Here is an 18,286-nt window from a genome sequence, read left to right as displayed (position 1 = left end):
GGATACATCAATTTTTGCTAGAGCACACTTGTAGGGTGTGGCATAATTGAATTTTTGGAGAAAGAAGGTAAAGGAGGAGTAGGAAGCGCAAAAGGGCATCGGGATCAGCAACTACAACAATTTTTCTTGCAGGTAATGAGTTGCATGTATATTTTCCTCAATATTTTTGGCATGCATCGCACATGCATGTGATTTCTTAGTTATGATCTATCACTGCCATGTATGATTGCCTAGATTGACAATGGATTTTCCCAGCCTTTCCATTTCCTGGATAGCCATGTCGCTTGTGGGTTTATTTCCTTTTTTTGTTTTGGTTGGTTCTCATGTTTCCTTAGCTTGGGTTGTGTTATTAGTTCCTAGAAGCCTTGGTTGGAAAAACGCTCTATAATCCCTGTAATGGCTGGGTTGAGTTACTAGTCCTGTAGCCTTGGCTGGAAAAATGCTCTAGAAGCATTGTAAAACCTTGGGTTGGGTTATTAGTCCTAGAAGCGTGGGTTGGACAAATGCTCTAGAAGCTCTTGGTGGGTCGAGTTACTAGTATTAGAAGCCTTGGTTGGAAATGCACTCTAGAAGCTCGACGATAGTTGTGGTTTGAGTTACTAGTCCTCGAGCCTTGGTTGGACAAATGCTTCAAACCATGGAAAATTGTAGGGGCAAATTTTCGCCCTTGGGCTAAATTAAGGGGGTTTATATTTTTATTGGGCGAATATTTTGTATCATAGTACATTGTTACAAATCGCCTCAAATTTATTTTATAAAAAAATTTAGGTATGGTGGTTAGCCCACCTTATTTTAAGGGAGGGGTAAAAAAACTAAATTTAGACCTTGAAATTAGGAGTTACAATCTGCCATTCGCCCTCATTTTCAAGAAAATGTATTTATGATAGTTATAAATAAAAATATAAATACAGTGGAGGTATGGTAAATAAATAAAATCTCATTTTATATTTACTCCATAACCCTCTTTCTATTTAAGAAGGCTGAGGTTTCATTTAAGTGAATCTTATGGGCCAAATACCATATTTATAAAAGAAGTATGGTAAATTAATAAAAATATAAATAAACGAGAGGTATGGTAAATAAATAAACCATTTTTTATATTTACTCCATATGTCACCTTATATTTATGAACATGCAAGCATGTAAATAAATAAAAATATCAATAAACTATAGGTATGGTAAATAAATATAAAGTGGCTTATGGAGTAAATATAAGAAAGGTTTTATTTATTTACCATACCTCTCATTTATTTATATTTTTATTAATTTACTATACCTTTTTTATACTCGGGGCTTGGTAGATCAAGAGTAAAAATGGATCTTGTAATTTAATGTCACTTAAACATTTTAACTTGGTTAAAAGAAAAAAATCAATTATTAATTTTATTAATTTTTATAAATTACTAATAGTAGTTTTTAAGCTCCAAGTTTATGATAACCCATGGTATTGACCCATGCTAATACTATGGTATTCATGTGAGTATAGACTATTTAAAGGGGAAATTCTATCAGCTTAGATCCATCTTGATTCCGGGTCTACCAAGTGCTAAGAGGGATAAACAGATTTCATCCCTCTAAGAGTGGTAGATGTGGAGTTAAGATGGATATACGTTGGTTTTTATGATAATGAAGATATTAAATAGACTTAGGAAATTATATTGTAAAATAAATCTTAAGGTGAATGGTTAAAGCTACATTTAGTCACTTCACAAAATTTAGTAAAAAATATTGGTATATCCATTTTTATTGGTTTTTCTGATTTAACAAAAAAAAAATTCAAAACAATGAAATCTTAACTCTTTTCGCATCACCCTCGCAGAAGAGAGATAGTCGCTGCCCAGATTTCCCACCATTTTTGAAACATTCTCAATATGATAGCTTCATGAAAAAGTTAAGGTACTAATCTTGGATTAGTTGTTTGAAAAATATGTTGGTTTGTACAACCTTTCATCTTCTCTGCTATTCTTAGTTTTTCATAAAGATCTGTAGGGTTGGGTCACTGCACCATATTTTCCTAAAAGGCGGAGATTGTGCACCAAAAAGGAAATTAATCCACATGTTACAACGTTGTTAAAAATGGTATGAAGGTAGTGAATTATGCTAATAATAAATTTAGATTGGGAGAGACGTAATTAAATTTTATTATTTAATGGAAGATTTCCAATTAAAATAATAATAAATCTACATTTGTATATTTATATATTGATTGAAAGGCTTCTACAATGGTCACTTCTTTCCATTAGATCCCCTTCAGGCCTTTGGGATACTTACTACTTCATTATATTATACAGTTGGGGCTTGCTACTTGTTGGCGTGTTGGGGTAAACAAACTTGACGTGTCTTTTTTCATCTCAAAGTTGGAGTCTATGGAATAAGAAAGAAATTCGATAACTTGGCAAAAGTGGTAGAGAAAACATTAATCTCTCCTACCATGACAAACATGGTCGCTAAAACTTGCAACATTGTTTGTAGGAAGTGAAAAATATGTTTCTTTTTTCCAAACATGTATGTTAGTATATTACAGTTTAATGAATATGTTTTATTATTATCATATTTGGTTTCATACTTTAACAAAACATTTGCCAAGACTTCACAATGTTTTATTATTCAGTGAAAGAGTTTCCAAGATCTTACAAGATTTTATAATTCAGTGAAAGATTTGCCATGACTTTACAAGATAATATAATCTGGTGAGAGATTTGCCAATATATATATATATATATATATATATATATATATATATATATATATATATATATATATATATATATATATATATCTAGATATATTAGTGATAAAATCGCCTCCCATTTTTCCTATTTATCATGGGGATTCGCCCATTTATTATACATATAAATTTAGGGTGGTTCTTAAAATTTTCCCTGCTTCAAACCACAGAAGCAACCATGGGTTGAATTAGCAGTCCTAGGAGTCAGGTTGGAACAAACACTCTACAACCTTGCAAGGCTAGGATGTAGATTGATTGGATGATGGTTTTGGTGATGTCTGACTATGAGGTGGAATCCCTATTTGATGGGTTGATGTGGATGGCCTCTAGAAGCCCTGGATGGTTTTTTATTGATGTGTACTATGAAATCCCACATTCATGCTTGTAATATGGCATGGAGGTGAATGGCAGAAGAGAGATTTGGATCATCCATTCTACAGTCAGGTGGAACGTGGAAGTCCCATTCCAGCTTTGGATTTTTCATCATTAATGAAAGGTTATTTCTCTTGGTATTTCTATGAGTATTATGATGGATTATATGTGGTGTATATGGTTGTTATTTCATTCATATTTCTATCCCTATTATGTTGGTTATGTATATGTTTTATGACAACAACTATGTATGGCTCTGATCATGTTTTTACTTGTAAATGAATGAACAATGTATCTATGACCTAATGGATGAAATAGAAATTAAATTGATAAGGAAACAATGCTTCATTGAGAATATCAGATAAGTATGAGACCCCTACACTTAGATTGTTTATTTACACCTATAGGTTGCAATACACTAAGTGTTTGACAAAATGTCTGTCATGGTTAGGCTTGGTTAGGTCAAGCCCTTGATCAATTTTTTTGTTAGAGGCTTTGCCTTGGTGTCATTTATTGTCTTGGAAAGTGTCATTTAGTTCTAGGAATTGGTTTGGAGACTAGCCCTGAATAAGTGGCTTAAATATTGTAGTATTTGGCGCAGAAATGGCTGAAAAGGACTGTAGTCTCCCCATTGCAAACATTGTGGGAGTGACTATAGGGGTCAATTCACATGCATTCCTTGTCATGGGAGAGACGTTGGGTTTATTTCATTGAAATGCTATGTTGACTCAAGGGTTGGGCACCATGAGTGGTGGATTAGCTCCTAGGGGAACTGAAGCACCTAAGGGAGGTCTGTAAGCTCTTGTTTTATCAACTCCATTTCCTTAAGGTTACCTAGGAGTTTGATTCTTATCATAGTGGTCTTTGGTCGGATGTCTACCCTAACCGTTGGTTGCTTGGGTAGATATCGGAGGAGGGTGTTACAGAGTGGTCTCAGAGCGTGGTTGCGCTCTACTTAGGCCGTGTGTTGATCATTCTTTCATGTTGGTGGCATAAGAGAGATTTGGATCATCCATTCTACGGTCGGATGGAACGTGGAAGTCCCATTCTAGGCTTGGATTTTTCATCATTAATGAAAGGTTATTTCTCTTGGTATTTCTATGAGTATTATGATGGATTATATGTGGTGTATATGGTTGTGATTCCATTGATATTTCTACCCCTATTATGTTGGTTATGTATATGTTTTATGACAACAACTATGTATGGCTCCAATCATGTTTTTACTTGTAAATGAATGAACAATGTATCTATGACCTAATGGATGAAATGGAAATTAAATTTATAAAGAAACAATGCTTCATGGAGAATGTCAGATAAGTATGAGACCCCTATGCTTAGATTTCTTATTTATGCCTGTAGGTCGCAATATACTATGTGTTCGACAAAATGTCTCTCATGGTTAGGCTTGTTTAGGTCAAGACCTTGATCAATTTTTTTGTTAGAGGCTTTGCCTTGATGCCATTTATTGCTTTGGAAAGTCTCATTTAGTTCTAGGCATTGGTTTGGAGACTAGCCCTGAATAAATGACTTAAATCTTGGAGTCTTTGGTGCAGAAATGGATGAAAAGGATTGTAGTCTCCCCCTTGTAGGCATTTTGGGAGCGACTATAGGGTTCCATTCACATGCATTCCTTGTCATGGGAGAGACTTTGGGTTTATTTCATTGAAATGCTATGTTAACTTAGGGGTTGGGCACCTAGAGTGGTGGATTAGCTTTCGGGGAATTGAAGCACCTAAGGGATTTCTGTAAGGTCTTTTTTTATGGACTCGATTTCCTTAAGGTTACCTAGGAGTTTGATTCTTATCATAGTGGCCTTTGGTCGCCTGTCTACCATGACTGTCTGGTTGCTTGGGTAGATATTGGAGGAGGGTTGTTAGGATATTCCGACACATAGGATATAGTTAAGTTCAACTTGGTCTAGTGTAGAGTTAGGTATAGAGTTAGGTAAAGTGTGTTTCTTTACCGTTGTACATTTTGTAACTTACAATCTGACAGTCACGATATGTAGTGATCCGACGGTTCACTCTCTCCTCGGTATTACCGACACTTGATCCGTGGCTTGACACCCGATTGGTCCATGAGTTCTATTTAAAGCGCATGGAGGGTCATTGTTCGGGTAATCCGTGCATGAGAGAAGCTTATGTAAATGTTCATTCTTTGATTAATAAATTGCCTGTAGTACCCACGTTGGGACAGGCCGTGGACTGTTTCCCTCTTTGAGGGTTTTAACCACATCAAAAATATTGGTGTATTGATCTGTGATCTGGTTGTGAGCGGTGTCCTTTTGGTATTCTTTCTGAGGAACTTACCCTGTAAATTCCTACATGGTATCAAAGCTATTTGAGGGCCGCGTCTGTTGGTGATCCAAATCTGAAGCTGGTAGAACTGCATGCGGCTGTTGTTTCCTAGATCTGCTGTTTCTGACTGCTTTCGGGCTGAGAGGACTGCTCTGTTGCGTTCAGAGCATCTGTTCCAGTGAGGAACCCCTTTCTTTTCACGTGAAAAGGTTTCCGGTAGCCCTAGCTGCATCATTTTTCAGATCGGGAGGTATACAGTGTTTTTGCAGTTTACTGTTATTTTCTCTCTGCTTATTTCGGTTTCGGTTTATTTAGCCCTTTTTTTTAACCAGATCTATACCTTTCATTTCTGCGTATGCTCTTTGCCCTGCGACTCTGTGCGATCTGGGCAAATCAGAAACAGAAAGGAGGGATTTTTCTCATGCGTATGCTCTTTTCCCTGCACCTTAGTGTGATCTCGGAAAATCAGAAACATTGAGAAAAATATTTAGTTTTTCGGCTAAAGCTAACTTTGACATTTTTTTAAAATATCTAGTTTTTTGGCTAAAGCTAACTTCGAGCCGCAAGGTTCATTTTTTCTTTGCATATTCGTGTTGGGTTTTGTGTTTTGTGTTTTGTAGGGAAAAAGAGCTTTCTCAAGGCAAGCACGCAAACCAAGGCCCCCCCCCCCCTCTCTCTCTCTCTCTCTCTCTCTCTCTCAAATTTTTTGTATAGATCAATTGGTTCAAAGCTATTTTAAGAGAGTAGAGGTCTTGGGTTCAAGTCTCCATTTTGTGGGGGCGGATTTTTTTCATTCCCGCACATTCGCGCACTTTGCCGGCAACTTCAACAAATGTTTTTTTCAAAAAGCCATAACTTCTTCATCCGGAAGCCTTTTTCAGAGCCGTTTTTTTTAAAACAGCCTAATTTTTCGAGATCTATCCATTGGAACACTTACTTTCAGCATCTTCAGCTTCAATTTGTTTTAAATGGAAAGTCCATGCCAAGTCATTCTTGACAACACTAACTACTTCCAATGGATAGCCTACATGGAAGATTTACTTAGAAGTAAAGGTCTCTACAGAATAGCCACAGACCAAGAGAAGAAACCAAAAGATGAAGACAAGGCTGCAAAATGGGAAAATAGACAAGATCAAGCACGTGGTTTGATAGGGATGTCTATTTCTCCTGATCTTAGATTCCATATTGCAGAACTTGAGACTCCTCATGAAGCATTGGAAAAAATCGCTAAAGTTTTTGGGATTAAAAATGAAATTAGAGCCCATCAACTTGAAAATGAGTTGCTTACTTTGGATCCTAATAATTTTTCTTGCATTGAAGATTTCTTGTCCAAATTCAAGACCCTTAGATATCTCTTGGAAGGTGTTAAAGTTAAGAAAGAAGATGGTAACCTTATTTATTCCATCCTTACTAAGTTGGGACCAGCCTATTCTGTATTTGTTTCCACTTTCCATTCTACAAGGGAAGCTTTCATTTGTCAAGGAAAAGACTACAAGGCCCCTTCCTTTGACTCCTTTTGTGATTCCTTAATAAGAGAACAAGAAAAACTCTTACACCTTGGTCTTTTTAATCTTGGAAACTCTTCCAAGAAAGCATTAGCTGCCCAGCAGCAACCAAATTCAAAGAATCCTAAGAAGTCATATCCTAAAAAGAATGGTCCTAAACCAAACAAGGGTCTTAAGCAAACTCAGCCTCAAAATGAAAGATCATTTCAGCAAAATGATAAGACCAATAAAAACAAATGGAAGAAGACTGATAGACATTGTAACTTTTGTAATCGAGATGGCCACTTAGAATCTAAATGCTTTAAGAAGATGGAAGCCTTGGAAGCCGCAATGAAGAAACATAACATCCATGTGGAGCATACTTCAACTTCAACTTCCGGAATGGCACTTTCTGCATGTCATTGTCAATCATCTCAGTCTGGTTATGCATTAAATGTATCTTCTTCTTCTCCTTCTCATGAGTGGCTCATTGATTCCTGAGCCTCTTATCACATGGCCAAAAACCAAGCCATGTTTTCTTCTTTAAATGATTGTAACACCAAAAATATATATGTTGGTGATGATAGATCTCTTAATGTTGTAGGGACTGGAACTGTTCATCTAGACAATGGTCAGTTTAATGATGTATTATGTGTTCCAACCTTATCCTGCAACCTTCTATCTGTATATCAGATAACTCATTCAGGTGAAGGTAAAATTGTTGAATTTTCACCTCATGATGTTGTAATCAAGGATCTAAGAGATCCTAAACAGATTCTAGCTACTGGTATTGCTGATGATTCCACAAGGTTGTATAAGTTTCACAACTTTGGGTCATCAAATCTTCCTTCAGTATTTGTTGCTCATAATGATGAAGTGAGCAAACTTTAGCATGAGCGATTTGGTCACTTAAACTATCGCTCCCTTCAGCATCTATGTAAAGAAAATATGGTGACAAGTCTTCCTATGGTATCTTGCAGAGATGGTGTTTGTTCCAGATGTGTACTCAGAAAACATCATCAGGACAGTTTTGACAAACGTGCCTCTTGGCACGCCTCAGCCCCTTTACAGCTTGTGCACAGTGATTTATGTGGTCCACTTCCTGTTGCTTCATTCTCTGGCTGCAAGTATTTCTTAACTTTCATTGATGATTTCTCCAGACGCACTTGGGTATACTTCTTAAAACTCAAGAGCGAAGTATTTAACACATTTTTGGCCTTCAAAGCCTTTGTTGAAAAACAATCTGGACATCAAATTCTTAAGCTAAGAACTGATAATGGTGGAGAATATGTTAAAAACACATTCATCAACTTTTGCACCGAAAATGGAATTCAAATGCAACATACTGTTCCATACACTCCACAACAAAATGGTGTAGCTGAAAGGAAAAATCGCACCTTAAAGGAAATGGCTAATTGTATGCTGCAATCTAAAGGACTCAGTCTTAGTTTTTGGGCCGAAGCAATTAATTTTGAAAATTATATAATCAATCGCACTCCTACTAAGGTTCTAAAGAATATCACTCCAGAAGAAGCTTGGAGTTCCATTAAACCAGATGTAAGTCACTTTCGTGTTTTTGGAAGTGAAGCATGGGCCCATATTCCAGATGAAAAGCATAAAGCTTTAGAACCTAAGAGTGAGAAATGTACTTTTGTTGGGTATTCTGAAGATGTAAAAGGTTATAGACTTATTCCATTTAAGTCCAAAAATGTTATCATTAGAAGAGATGTAAAATTTGATGAAAATAAATCGGCCTGCGAGCCTAGTCCGGCGGATGTGCCACCTCTTCCTATCTCTTCTACTTTTGAAAACATTTCTTCTTCAGATGATGAAAGTGAGGATGATAATCCTCCCCCACCTTCTCAGGATCCTCAACTTCCAAGATGGGTTCGTGCTACTCGGGATGCAGCAGGTGATCTTGCCGGTGATCCTATAGATCAGTGACGTACACGTTCTCAGTTTGAAAGAGCCTCTTCTTTACTGGCTCAAGCTCCAGTAAATCATGAACCTGACACTTTTGCAGAAGCTTCAGGCCATCCACATTGGGAAGCAGCTATGAATGAAGAATATCATTCATTGATGACAAATGATACATGGGATCTTGTTCCTCTACCAAAGGGACGCAAACTTGTTAGATGTAAATGGGTTTACAGAACCAAGTATGGACCAGATGGGAAAGTAGATAAACATAAAGCTCGTCTTGTTGCTAAGGGCTTTTCACAGGTTGAAGGCATTGACTACATTGAAACCTTCTCCCCTGTTGCCAAAATGAACTCTATCCGCCTTGTTCTTTCCCTTGCTGCCTCTTTAAAATGGGAAGTCCATCAGATGGATGTTAAATCTGCCTTCTTGCATGGGGACTTACACGAAAAAATCTATATGGAACAACCCATTGGCTTCATCCAAACAGACTCCAGCCTTGTATGTCGACTTAAGAAATCTCTCTATGGTCTCAAGCAAGCTCCTCGGGCTTGGTATGGCAAAATGGATAGCTTTCTTTTAGAATCTGGCTTTTCTCGGTGTTATTCTGACAATACTGTCTACACCAAGAAAGTGGGCAACTCTCTTATCATCCTTGTTCTTTATGTTGATGATCTTATTCTTGCTGGTAGTGATCCCAACCTTATCAACCATGTGAAGTCCATCCTTAAAAAGAAATTTGAAATGACAGACTTAGGACACTTACACTATTTTCTCGGTCTTCAAGTCTTGCAATCCAAGGAGGGTATTTCCCTTTCCCAGTCCAAGTATGCTTGTGATATTCTTCGTCATTTTCACATGGAAGACTGTAAGCCAGCCCCCTCTCCCTTTCAGTCTGGAGTCAAACTTTCAGTCTCTTGTACTTCTCCTGAAGTTGATGCTACCTTATACCATCAACTTGTAGGAAAACTCTTGTATTTAACCCATACTCGTCCTGATCTTTCCTTTGTTGTTGGCCTTGTTGCTCGGTTCATGCAAAACCCCCGTGAAAGTCATTGGAAAGCAGCTAAAAGAATACTTCGTTATGTTCGAGGTACAGTTCAGTTTGGGATTCATTACAGTGCCAAAGCAGCTCCTCTATTAGTTGGTTTCAGTGATTCTGATTGGGCTGGTGACCCTGATGATCGGAAGTCTACTGCCGGTTATGTCTTCACTCTTGGTTCAGGACCTATTACATGGGCTTGTAAGAAACAGGCTGCCATTTCTCTTTCGTCAGCAAAAGCAGAGTATCGTGGTGCCGTGGAAGCTAGTAAGGAAGCCTTGTGGCTTCGTCAGATCCTATCAAAGTTTGGCTTTGAGCAGCAGCATCCAACCACACTTTGGTGTGATAATCAAAGTGCCATTCAGCTATGCAAAGATTCAGTCTAGCATCAGCGCAGTAAACACATTGAACTACACATGCACTTCATCAGAAAGCTCATTCATGGCCATGTTCTTGAAGTGCAATATTGTTCAACAGATGATCAGGTTGCAGACATCTTCACAAAGGCTCTCACAGAGGCGAAGTTCACTAAACTTCGATATATGCTTGGAGTTCAGGAAGTTGTCACTAAGGGGGGATAGGCTCTAGTGCCTCCTTCCTTCTCCTATTGTGTCATATTTGTAAATCCTTCAATCCTATCCCAAGTTGTTCTTAAGGGGGGATGTTAGGATATTCCGACACATAGGATATAGTTAAGTTCAACTTGGTCTAGTGTAGACTTAGGTAAAGTGTGTTTCTTTACCGTTGTATATTTTGTAACTTACAATCCGACGGTCACGATATGTAGTGATCCGACGGTTCACTCTCTCCTCGGTATTACCGACACTTGATCCGTGGCTTGACACCCGATTGGTCCATGAGTTCTATTTAAAGCGCATGGAGGGTCATTGTTCGGGTAATCCATGCATGAGAGAAGCTTATGCAAATTTTCATTCTTTGATTAATAAATTTCCTGTAGTACCCACGTTGGGACAGGCCGTGGACTGTTTCCCTCTTTGAGGGTTTTAACCACGTCAAAAATACTGGTGTATTGATCTGTGATCTGGTTGTGAGCGGTTTCCTTTTGGTATTCTTTCTGAGGAACTTACCCTGTAAATTCCTACAAGGGTGTTACAAAGTGGTATCAGAGTGTGGTTGCGCTCTCCTTGGGTTGTGTGTTGATCATTCTTTCATGTTGGTTGCATAAGAGAGATTTGGAGCATCCATTCTACAATCAAGTGGAACGTGGAAGTCCCATTCCAGGTTTGAATTTTTCATCATTAATGAAAGGTTATTTCTCTTGGTATTTCTATGAGTATTATGATGGATTATATGTGGTGTATATGGTTGTGATTTCATTGATATTTATATCCCTATTATGTTGGTTATGTATATGTTTTATGACAACAACTATGTATGGCTCTCATCATGTTTTACTTGTAAATGAATGAACAATGTATCTATGACCTAATGGATGAAAATTGCAATTAAATTGATAAGGAAACAATGCTTCATGGAGAATTTCAGATAATTATGAGACCCTTATGCTTAGATTGTTTATTTACACCTGTTGGTTGCAATATACTAAGTGTTTGACAAAATGTCTCTCATGGTTAGGCTTGGTTAGGTCAAGCGCTTGATCAATTTTTTTGTTAGAGGCTTTGCCTTGGTGTAATTTATTGTCTTGGAAAATCTCATTTAGGTCTAGACATTGCTTTGGAGGCTAGCCCTAAATAAGTGGCATAAATCTTGCATTCTTTGTCACAGAAATGGTTGAAAGGGACTGTAGTTTCCCCCTTGCAAGCATTGTGGGAGTGACTATAGGGTTCCATTCACATGCATTCCTTGTCATGGGAGATAATTTGGGTTTATTTCATTGAAATGCTATGTTAACTCAAGGGTTAGGCACCTGGACTGGTGGATTAGCTCCTGTGGGTCCTGAAGCACCTAAGGGAGGTCTATAAGGTCCTGTTTTATCGACTCCATTTCCTTAAGGTTACCTAGGAGTTTGAGTCTTATCATAGTGGCCTTTGGTCGCATGTTTACCCCAACTGTCTATTTCCTTGGGTAGATATCAGAGGAGGGTGTTACAGAGTGGTATCAGAGCGTGGTTTCTCTCTCCTTGGGCCGAGTGTTGATCATTGTTTCATGATGGTTGCATATGTGTTCCTTATGCAAGTGGTCTATGTTCTTGTTTCATTTGCATGGTGTTGATAATGGTTGTAGTGATGTCACCATGTGAAGGTTTAAGGTGTTGTCGTGGAGCATGTCTTCATCTCTATATGGTTGATTATGCATTGTTATGCACGTCAGTGTTCACATGTTATCAAATGTGCATGAGGTAGTTGTTGTTGTCATGCATGAGGTAATGGTTTGTGTAGTTGATATGGTCATGCATTGATGACTGGAGTCTATATAGAATGGTGTGTATATGGTTTTGCACTCATGTGTTATATTTCTATATGTAGTTGTTATGCATGTATAGTCTTGGTTAAAGTTATGCATGAATAGTAGGTCAAAAATGCCTTGTGAAGTCATTGTACGTAAATTTAGGTCATTATGGTGCTATTGGTTGTTATGATGCTAATGTGTTGGCTTAGAAAGAATAGGAGATGCAAATCATTAAAGTGGAGTTGTAAGATTGGACCTCGAGGCAATTAGAGTAGATCATCATACAGGTATTGTATGCTTGACATGCATGTATGTAAGTTAAGGATTGTCATATGCATTAGGTTTATATACATTAGGTTTATGTACATGTTTTTGATGTTATGGTTACATACATGATAGATGATATTTGATTAGTATAGTCACATGCACATGTGTCATGAATGATAGTAAGTTGTGCTTGTATGCATTGCTATTTTTGTTTTATGTTATATAACTTGATGATTTCTGAGATGTCACTGATTTCTTTCCCTTTGAATAGTTATTCCTCTTTTTGGCATTGGAATCCTTGATTTCCAATGCTTTAGATGATTGCGTTGAAAACTTGAATGGTCTACCACCTGATTCAATATGTATGGCTTGAACACACACTTCATCAAAATCATCAAGATTAAACATCAATAATGTATTCTGCAAATATGTATGTAAACTGCCAATGTATTTTAATAAGGTTTCACATGTATCCAATGAAATACCAAGCGCCAATTCTTTCTTTCTGAACTCCTGAGTAAACTCCTGAACACTCTGCCCTTTACCTTCCCTCAAATGCTACCAATCAATAACAACATGTTGCATGTATCCTAGAGGATAGAATCTTTTCCTAAGAGCTTTCAAAAATGTTTTGAATATGACAATACACTTCTAACTGCTTAATCTAGTTATCTAACTTTTCAGGATTCATTTCGCTATCATAAATAGGTAACTCAAATTTTACATCAAGTTTCAAAAGAGATGTTTTCTTAGGTTTCTTTTTTGTTTCAGATTCTAAACTGGAATTAGAATAAGAAGATGATGATGATGGAGATGATGGAGGTGTAGGATGTTTATCAGCCTTGCCTTTACCTTTGTCCTTCTTCGATGTCTTTGAAGAAGAAGCTACATCTATCTCCTTCTTCTCCTTATAGAGTTCTCCCAACATCTGCTACATACTCAAGCATACTTGTTGAAATTGTTCCTCGCTCATCTTAGTTTCTGGAGTTTCACCTGTATCAAATCATGTCATGGTCGACTTATGAGCAACTCTTCACTTTCCAATCTCTGGATCAAACTCCTCGAGTGTTCCTTCTCCATGTTGCGACTTAGACTTGGTTAACATTCACTGGAAAAATTCTACAAATGCAACCTGCTCTGATACCAAATTATATGATCTGAAATGATCATATGTTAAACCAAAGTAGAATTGATTAATGCCATCATTGAAATTATTGTTAACTTTAAGTCCTTTAACCATGAGAGCTTATTGAAAAGGAATGAATTGATGACAAAATTGAAAATTAAGAAACATGTAAATAGAAGTAATAAGAAGAAAAACACAACAATACCAGATAGCAAGATTGATTATAGAGTTCGTCCCTGATGGACTATGTCTTCGGGTCCACTTTCAAGATGGGCATCCGCTTTATTAGGATTGAATCCGAGGAGGTCAATTGCACAAAAAATTAACCAGACTGATTGCACATGAAGGCACTTTTGTTCACTATCACAAGAAATTTCTCTGAATTAGCTTTCCAATGCCTATCAAAGTTCCCAATTCTGACTCCGGATGCTCTTGTAACACTGAAAACAAAATAGCCTATGTCCTATAGAATCTACATACAAAACTCTAAAAACCACTCTCCCCCTTCTCCATTAGTAAAAGGATGCATTTGCAGAGTTCAAGGTTATGCTTCGAGCTTCCATGGATAAACATAGCATTTGATTGAGCATTAACCATCATGTCTTTGAAGAATAAGTTGCATCTCTTGCCTTCTTATCTTTGTAGAGTTCTACTAACATCTGCTGCATACTCAACAATGCTTGCTGAAAATGTTCCTTGCTCATCTTAGTTTCTGGAGTTTCACCTGTATCAGATCCTGTCATGGTCAACTTATGAGCGATTCTTCGCTTTCCAATCTTTGGATCAAACTCTTCGAGTGTTCCTTCTCCACTTTGTGACTTAGACTTGGTTAACATTCACTGGAAAAATTCTACAAATGCAACCTGCTCTAATACCAAATTATATGATGACCATGTTACTGTTACCCCACATGTCACATGAATGTAGCTACAGTTATGCTTTGGAGTTGCTCCGATGCAGTGATGGTTACCTTGACAATTACCCTTCCACTCCTGTGAACATAGCTACAATTCCAACACAGTTAGGACGTTGCGGTTAGGGACTATGAAATACAATGTAATGTTTTTTTATATGTTTTATGTGTAATGTTATGTATTTTTATGGCCCGAGAGGATTTGTAGCATAGTTTTAATGTATTTATATACATGGTGTAGTTTATAGGTTAGGTTTTTAGGTGTTAGGGCTAGGAATTACGTTATGCATTAGGGTTTTAATATGAAGTCTTTAGAGTTTATCCTTTTGGATTTTGTCAGATGAACAGGAGAAATCCTTTTACAACAATTGTCACAATGTGACATAAAAACCCCACAAGACAACTTGTTCCGTCCCTGACAACCAAACCTTGGCGAAACTGACGACAACCATATGTCAACAAATAGGTACATATCCTTCGAACACCATGAAAACCATATCAACCATTGACATCATTGTCGAAGTTGAATATACCGAACACTGAATGCTAACGAAGAACACGGGCAAAGTTGATAAAACTCAAGAACTCATCGATCATGATCAATTAAAGATCACTTCGACTTTGAACCACTAAAGACTCCGCTCATGCTGAATTGACAAGATCCTCCAAGATCAGCTGAAAAGGACTATATTCTCCCCCTTGCAGGCATTGTGGGAGTGACTATAGGGTTCCATTCGCATGCATTCCTTATCATTCCTTGTCATGCATTGTTATGCACGTCAGTGTTCACATGTTATCAAATGCATGTGAGGTGGCTATTATTGTCATGCATGAGGTCATGGTTTGTGTAGTTGATATGGTCATGCATTGATGACTGAAGTCTAGATAGAATGGCATGTATATGATTTTTCACTCATGTGTTATATCTCTATATGTAGTTGTTATGCATGTATAGTCTTGGTTAAAGTTATGCATGAATAATAGTTCAAAAATGCCTTGTGAAGTCATTGTATGAAAATTTAGGCTATTATGGTGCTACTGGTTGTTATGATGCTAATGTGTTGGCTGAGAAAGAATAGGAGATGCAAATCGTTAGAGTGGAGCTGCAACATTGGACCTCGAGCTAACAGCAGATCGTCATACATGTATTGTATGTTTGACATGCATGTATCTAAGTTAAGGATTGTCATATGCATTAGGTTTATATACATTAGGTTTATGTACATGTTTTTGATGTTATGGTTACATACATGATAGATGATAGTTGATTAGTATAGTCACATGCACATGTGTCATGAATGATAGTAACATGTGCTTGTATGCATTGCTATTTTTGTTTTATGTTAGATAACTTGATGATCATGTTATATTTATCATGTTAAATTGGATTGGACTATGCAGATGGATATGATTATGATATTTAGGTATGAGCTGACATATTTGTGATGACTTTACACACGTGGTTGTTATGCATGAATGATAAATGCTAGGAGTTTATGATGTGAACATGATAGTTAGTTAGTGTTATGGATATCGTGATCTTATTTATGTTTGAGTTGACATGTTGTAAATTTATATATTGCTAACTAGGTTTATTGTATAGACAAGATAGCCTCCCCTCATCTAGTTGATTTATATAAAATGGTATGTTTACAAGTTGGTTGAATGTTTGATGAGTTTCATAATACAAGTATGTGTTCCAATGATGTTGTTTTGAGATGATTGTATTAAAACATATCTATTGGGAGAGTTGATATGTACTTGAGTATAGTAGGTAATAGTTGTAGCATTATGTCTAATGACTATGATTTGGATATGGATTATGACATGATTGTTTGTAAAGGTTGATTTCAAATTGACAGATATGATTGTCTTGATATTTGGAATGTGTGATTGACATGTGTAAAAAATTGCAAGAGACATGCTTGGTATTAGTATTAAATGGTAATAGATGATATGTTTATATAAGTAACAGTTGGGTGATGTGACAATACATAATAAGCATCGATTGCAACAAGGTAAAAAGGGTAAAAGAAATGAATTGGAAAAAAATTCCTTTGGCTATGTTTGGAAACCCTAATTCCAAATGAATGATTGCCTCACATACAGGAAGTATTCTTAACCTTTATTTTGTCTCACATTATGTGGATATGTCTTATAGTCATGAACATGTACTTGATAGGTATATTATCAAGTCTCTAGTTGTAGGTCGATCTGTCAAGGGAATTTGAGTCCCATGAGAGATGGTGTGGATGTGTTCATTTGCAAGAAATGTGCTTGGAACAACAAGGTAAGCTAACTAGTATGTCATTTGTTTAGTTATGCATTGACAATTATGTGTTTATGGCAATATTATGCAGGGGATTGCATGGAAAGGACACTACCATGAAATTCTGAAGAAGGCTCAGGTTGAGCATTCCTTGGGAACCATGGGGATTGTGTCATGGTGTTTTTTGTTAGTCTTATGATTTTGGTATTTTGTGATTGTTGCACTTGAATGGAGATTTTGATGGAGATTTATACGTATGTATGTGTATGTATTCATATTGTTGCCTAACAAGATCATGATTGTTTATGCTATTGATTTTCTATGTGTATGTATATATGTATCTAAGTATCTATGTCACTATCTGACAGGGTCATCAGGAATCCTTCTTGTGGAGGAATGATTGCTTATGGAGGAAAATGACATGAATAGGTTCCTGGTCTTACAAGGAATCAATTTGGAAGAGTAGTCATGAAAAATATATGAGCTCATTATCATGTGGATATGAATTGATATTTCATGCTTGTATTATACCTATGTTTATGTTATGACAGGTAGTTGTGAGGGATGCATCAGCAAAATGAAAGCAGTGTGGTCTACAACATGTTGGGACAGGCATCGATAAGACAATGGAAGAAAGCTTTCTTGGTAGAGACAATGTGATTTTGGATGTTAGGTACTATTCTTGTGCATATGTTGTATATGTTGTACATGTTGGATCTGTGATGTTATGTGCATGAAGTGTTGTATGTATATAGTGTGTGTATATGTTGTTATGCAATGATTATCTACAAGGTGGTAGAAATAGTGTTGTGTGCATATGGTGCTCTACGCATGTTGGATATGCAGTGGTGTGCACAAAAGATGCTATGTACATGTTGGATATGCAGTGCTATGTACATGTGGTGTTGTGTGCATGTTGTACATGTGGTGCTATGTACATATGGTGTTGTGCACATGATTGAACAAGTGGTGTTGTGTGCATGCCGTGTTGTATACATATTATAGAAGTGGTGTTATGTGTAGGTGGTGTTTTGTACATGTAATGCATGTGGCATTGTGTACAGGTGGTGTTGTGTACATGTGATGTGGTACACACGTTGTGCAGGTGGTTGTGGTGTACAGGCGGTATTGTGTACATGTGGAACATATGGTACTAGTGTATGTATAGTATTATTTGCATGTCATACATGTTGTGTTGTGTACATGCAGTACTATCTATGTGCATTGTGTAGTCATCATATCATGACATGTGTATTCATTTTGTTGCACTCTTTGTGGGTAGATGTATTGTGTGGCATTACACATCGAATATAGATGTATGATTTGTGTTGTATATCAGGTGTATGTGCATGCATTTTGTGGCGTTGTAGGTTGTGTGCAGAATCTATGTCTTGTGATGTACATTGTGTATGTATACATGTTGTGTTGTGTCATACACCCGATGTAGGAGTATGTATCATGTTGTGTTGTACACTAGGCGTAGATGTATGTGTTG

This window comes from Pinus tabuliformis, chromosome 3_1 (genome assembly GCF_031772625.1).
Source record: "Pinus tabuliformis cultivar Carrire ecotype Pingquan chromosome 3_1, CPIR1, whole genome shotgun sequence".
Taxonomy (NCBI): domain Eukaryota; kingdom Viridiplantae; phylum Streptophyta; class Pinopsida; order Pinales; family Pinaceae; genus Pinus; species Pinus tabuliformis.
This window is presented reverse-complemented; position numbering follows the sequence as displayed.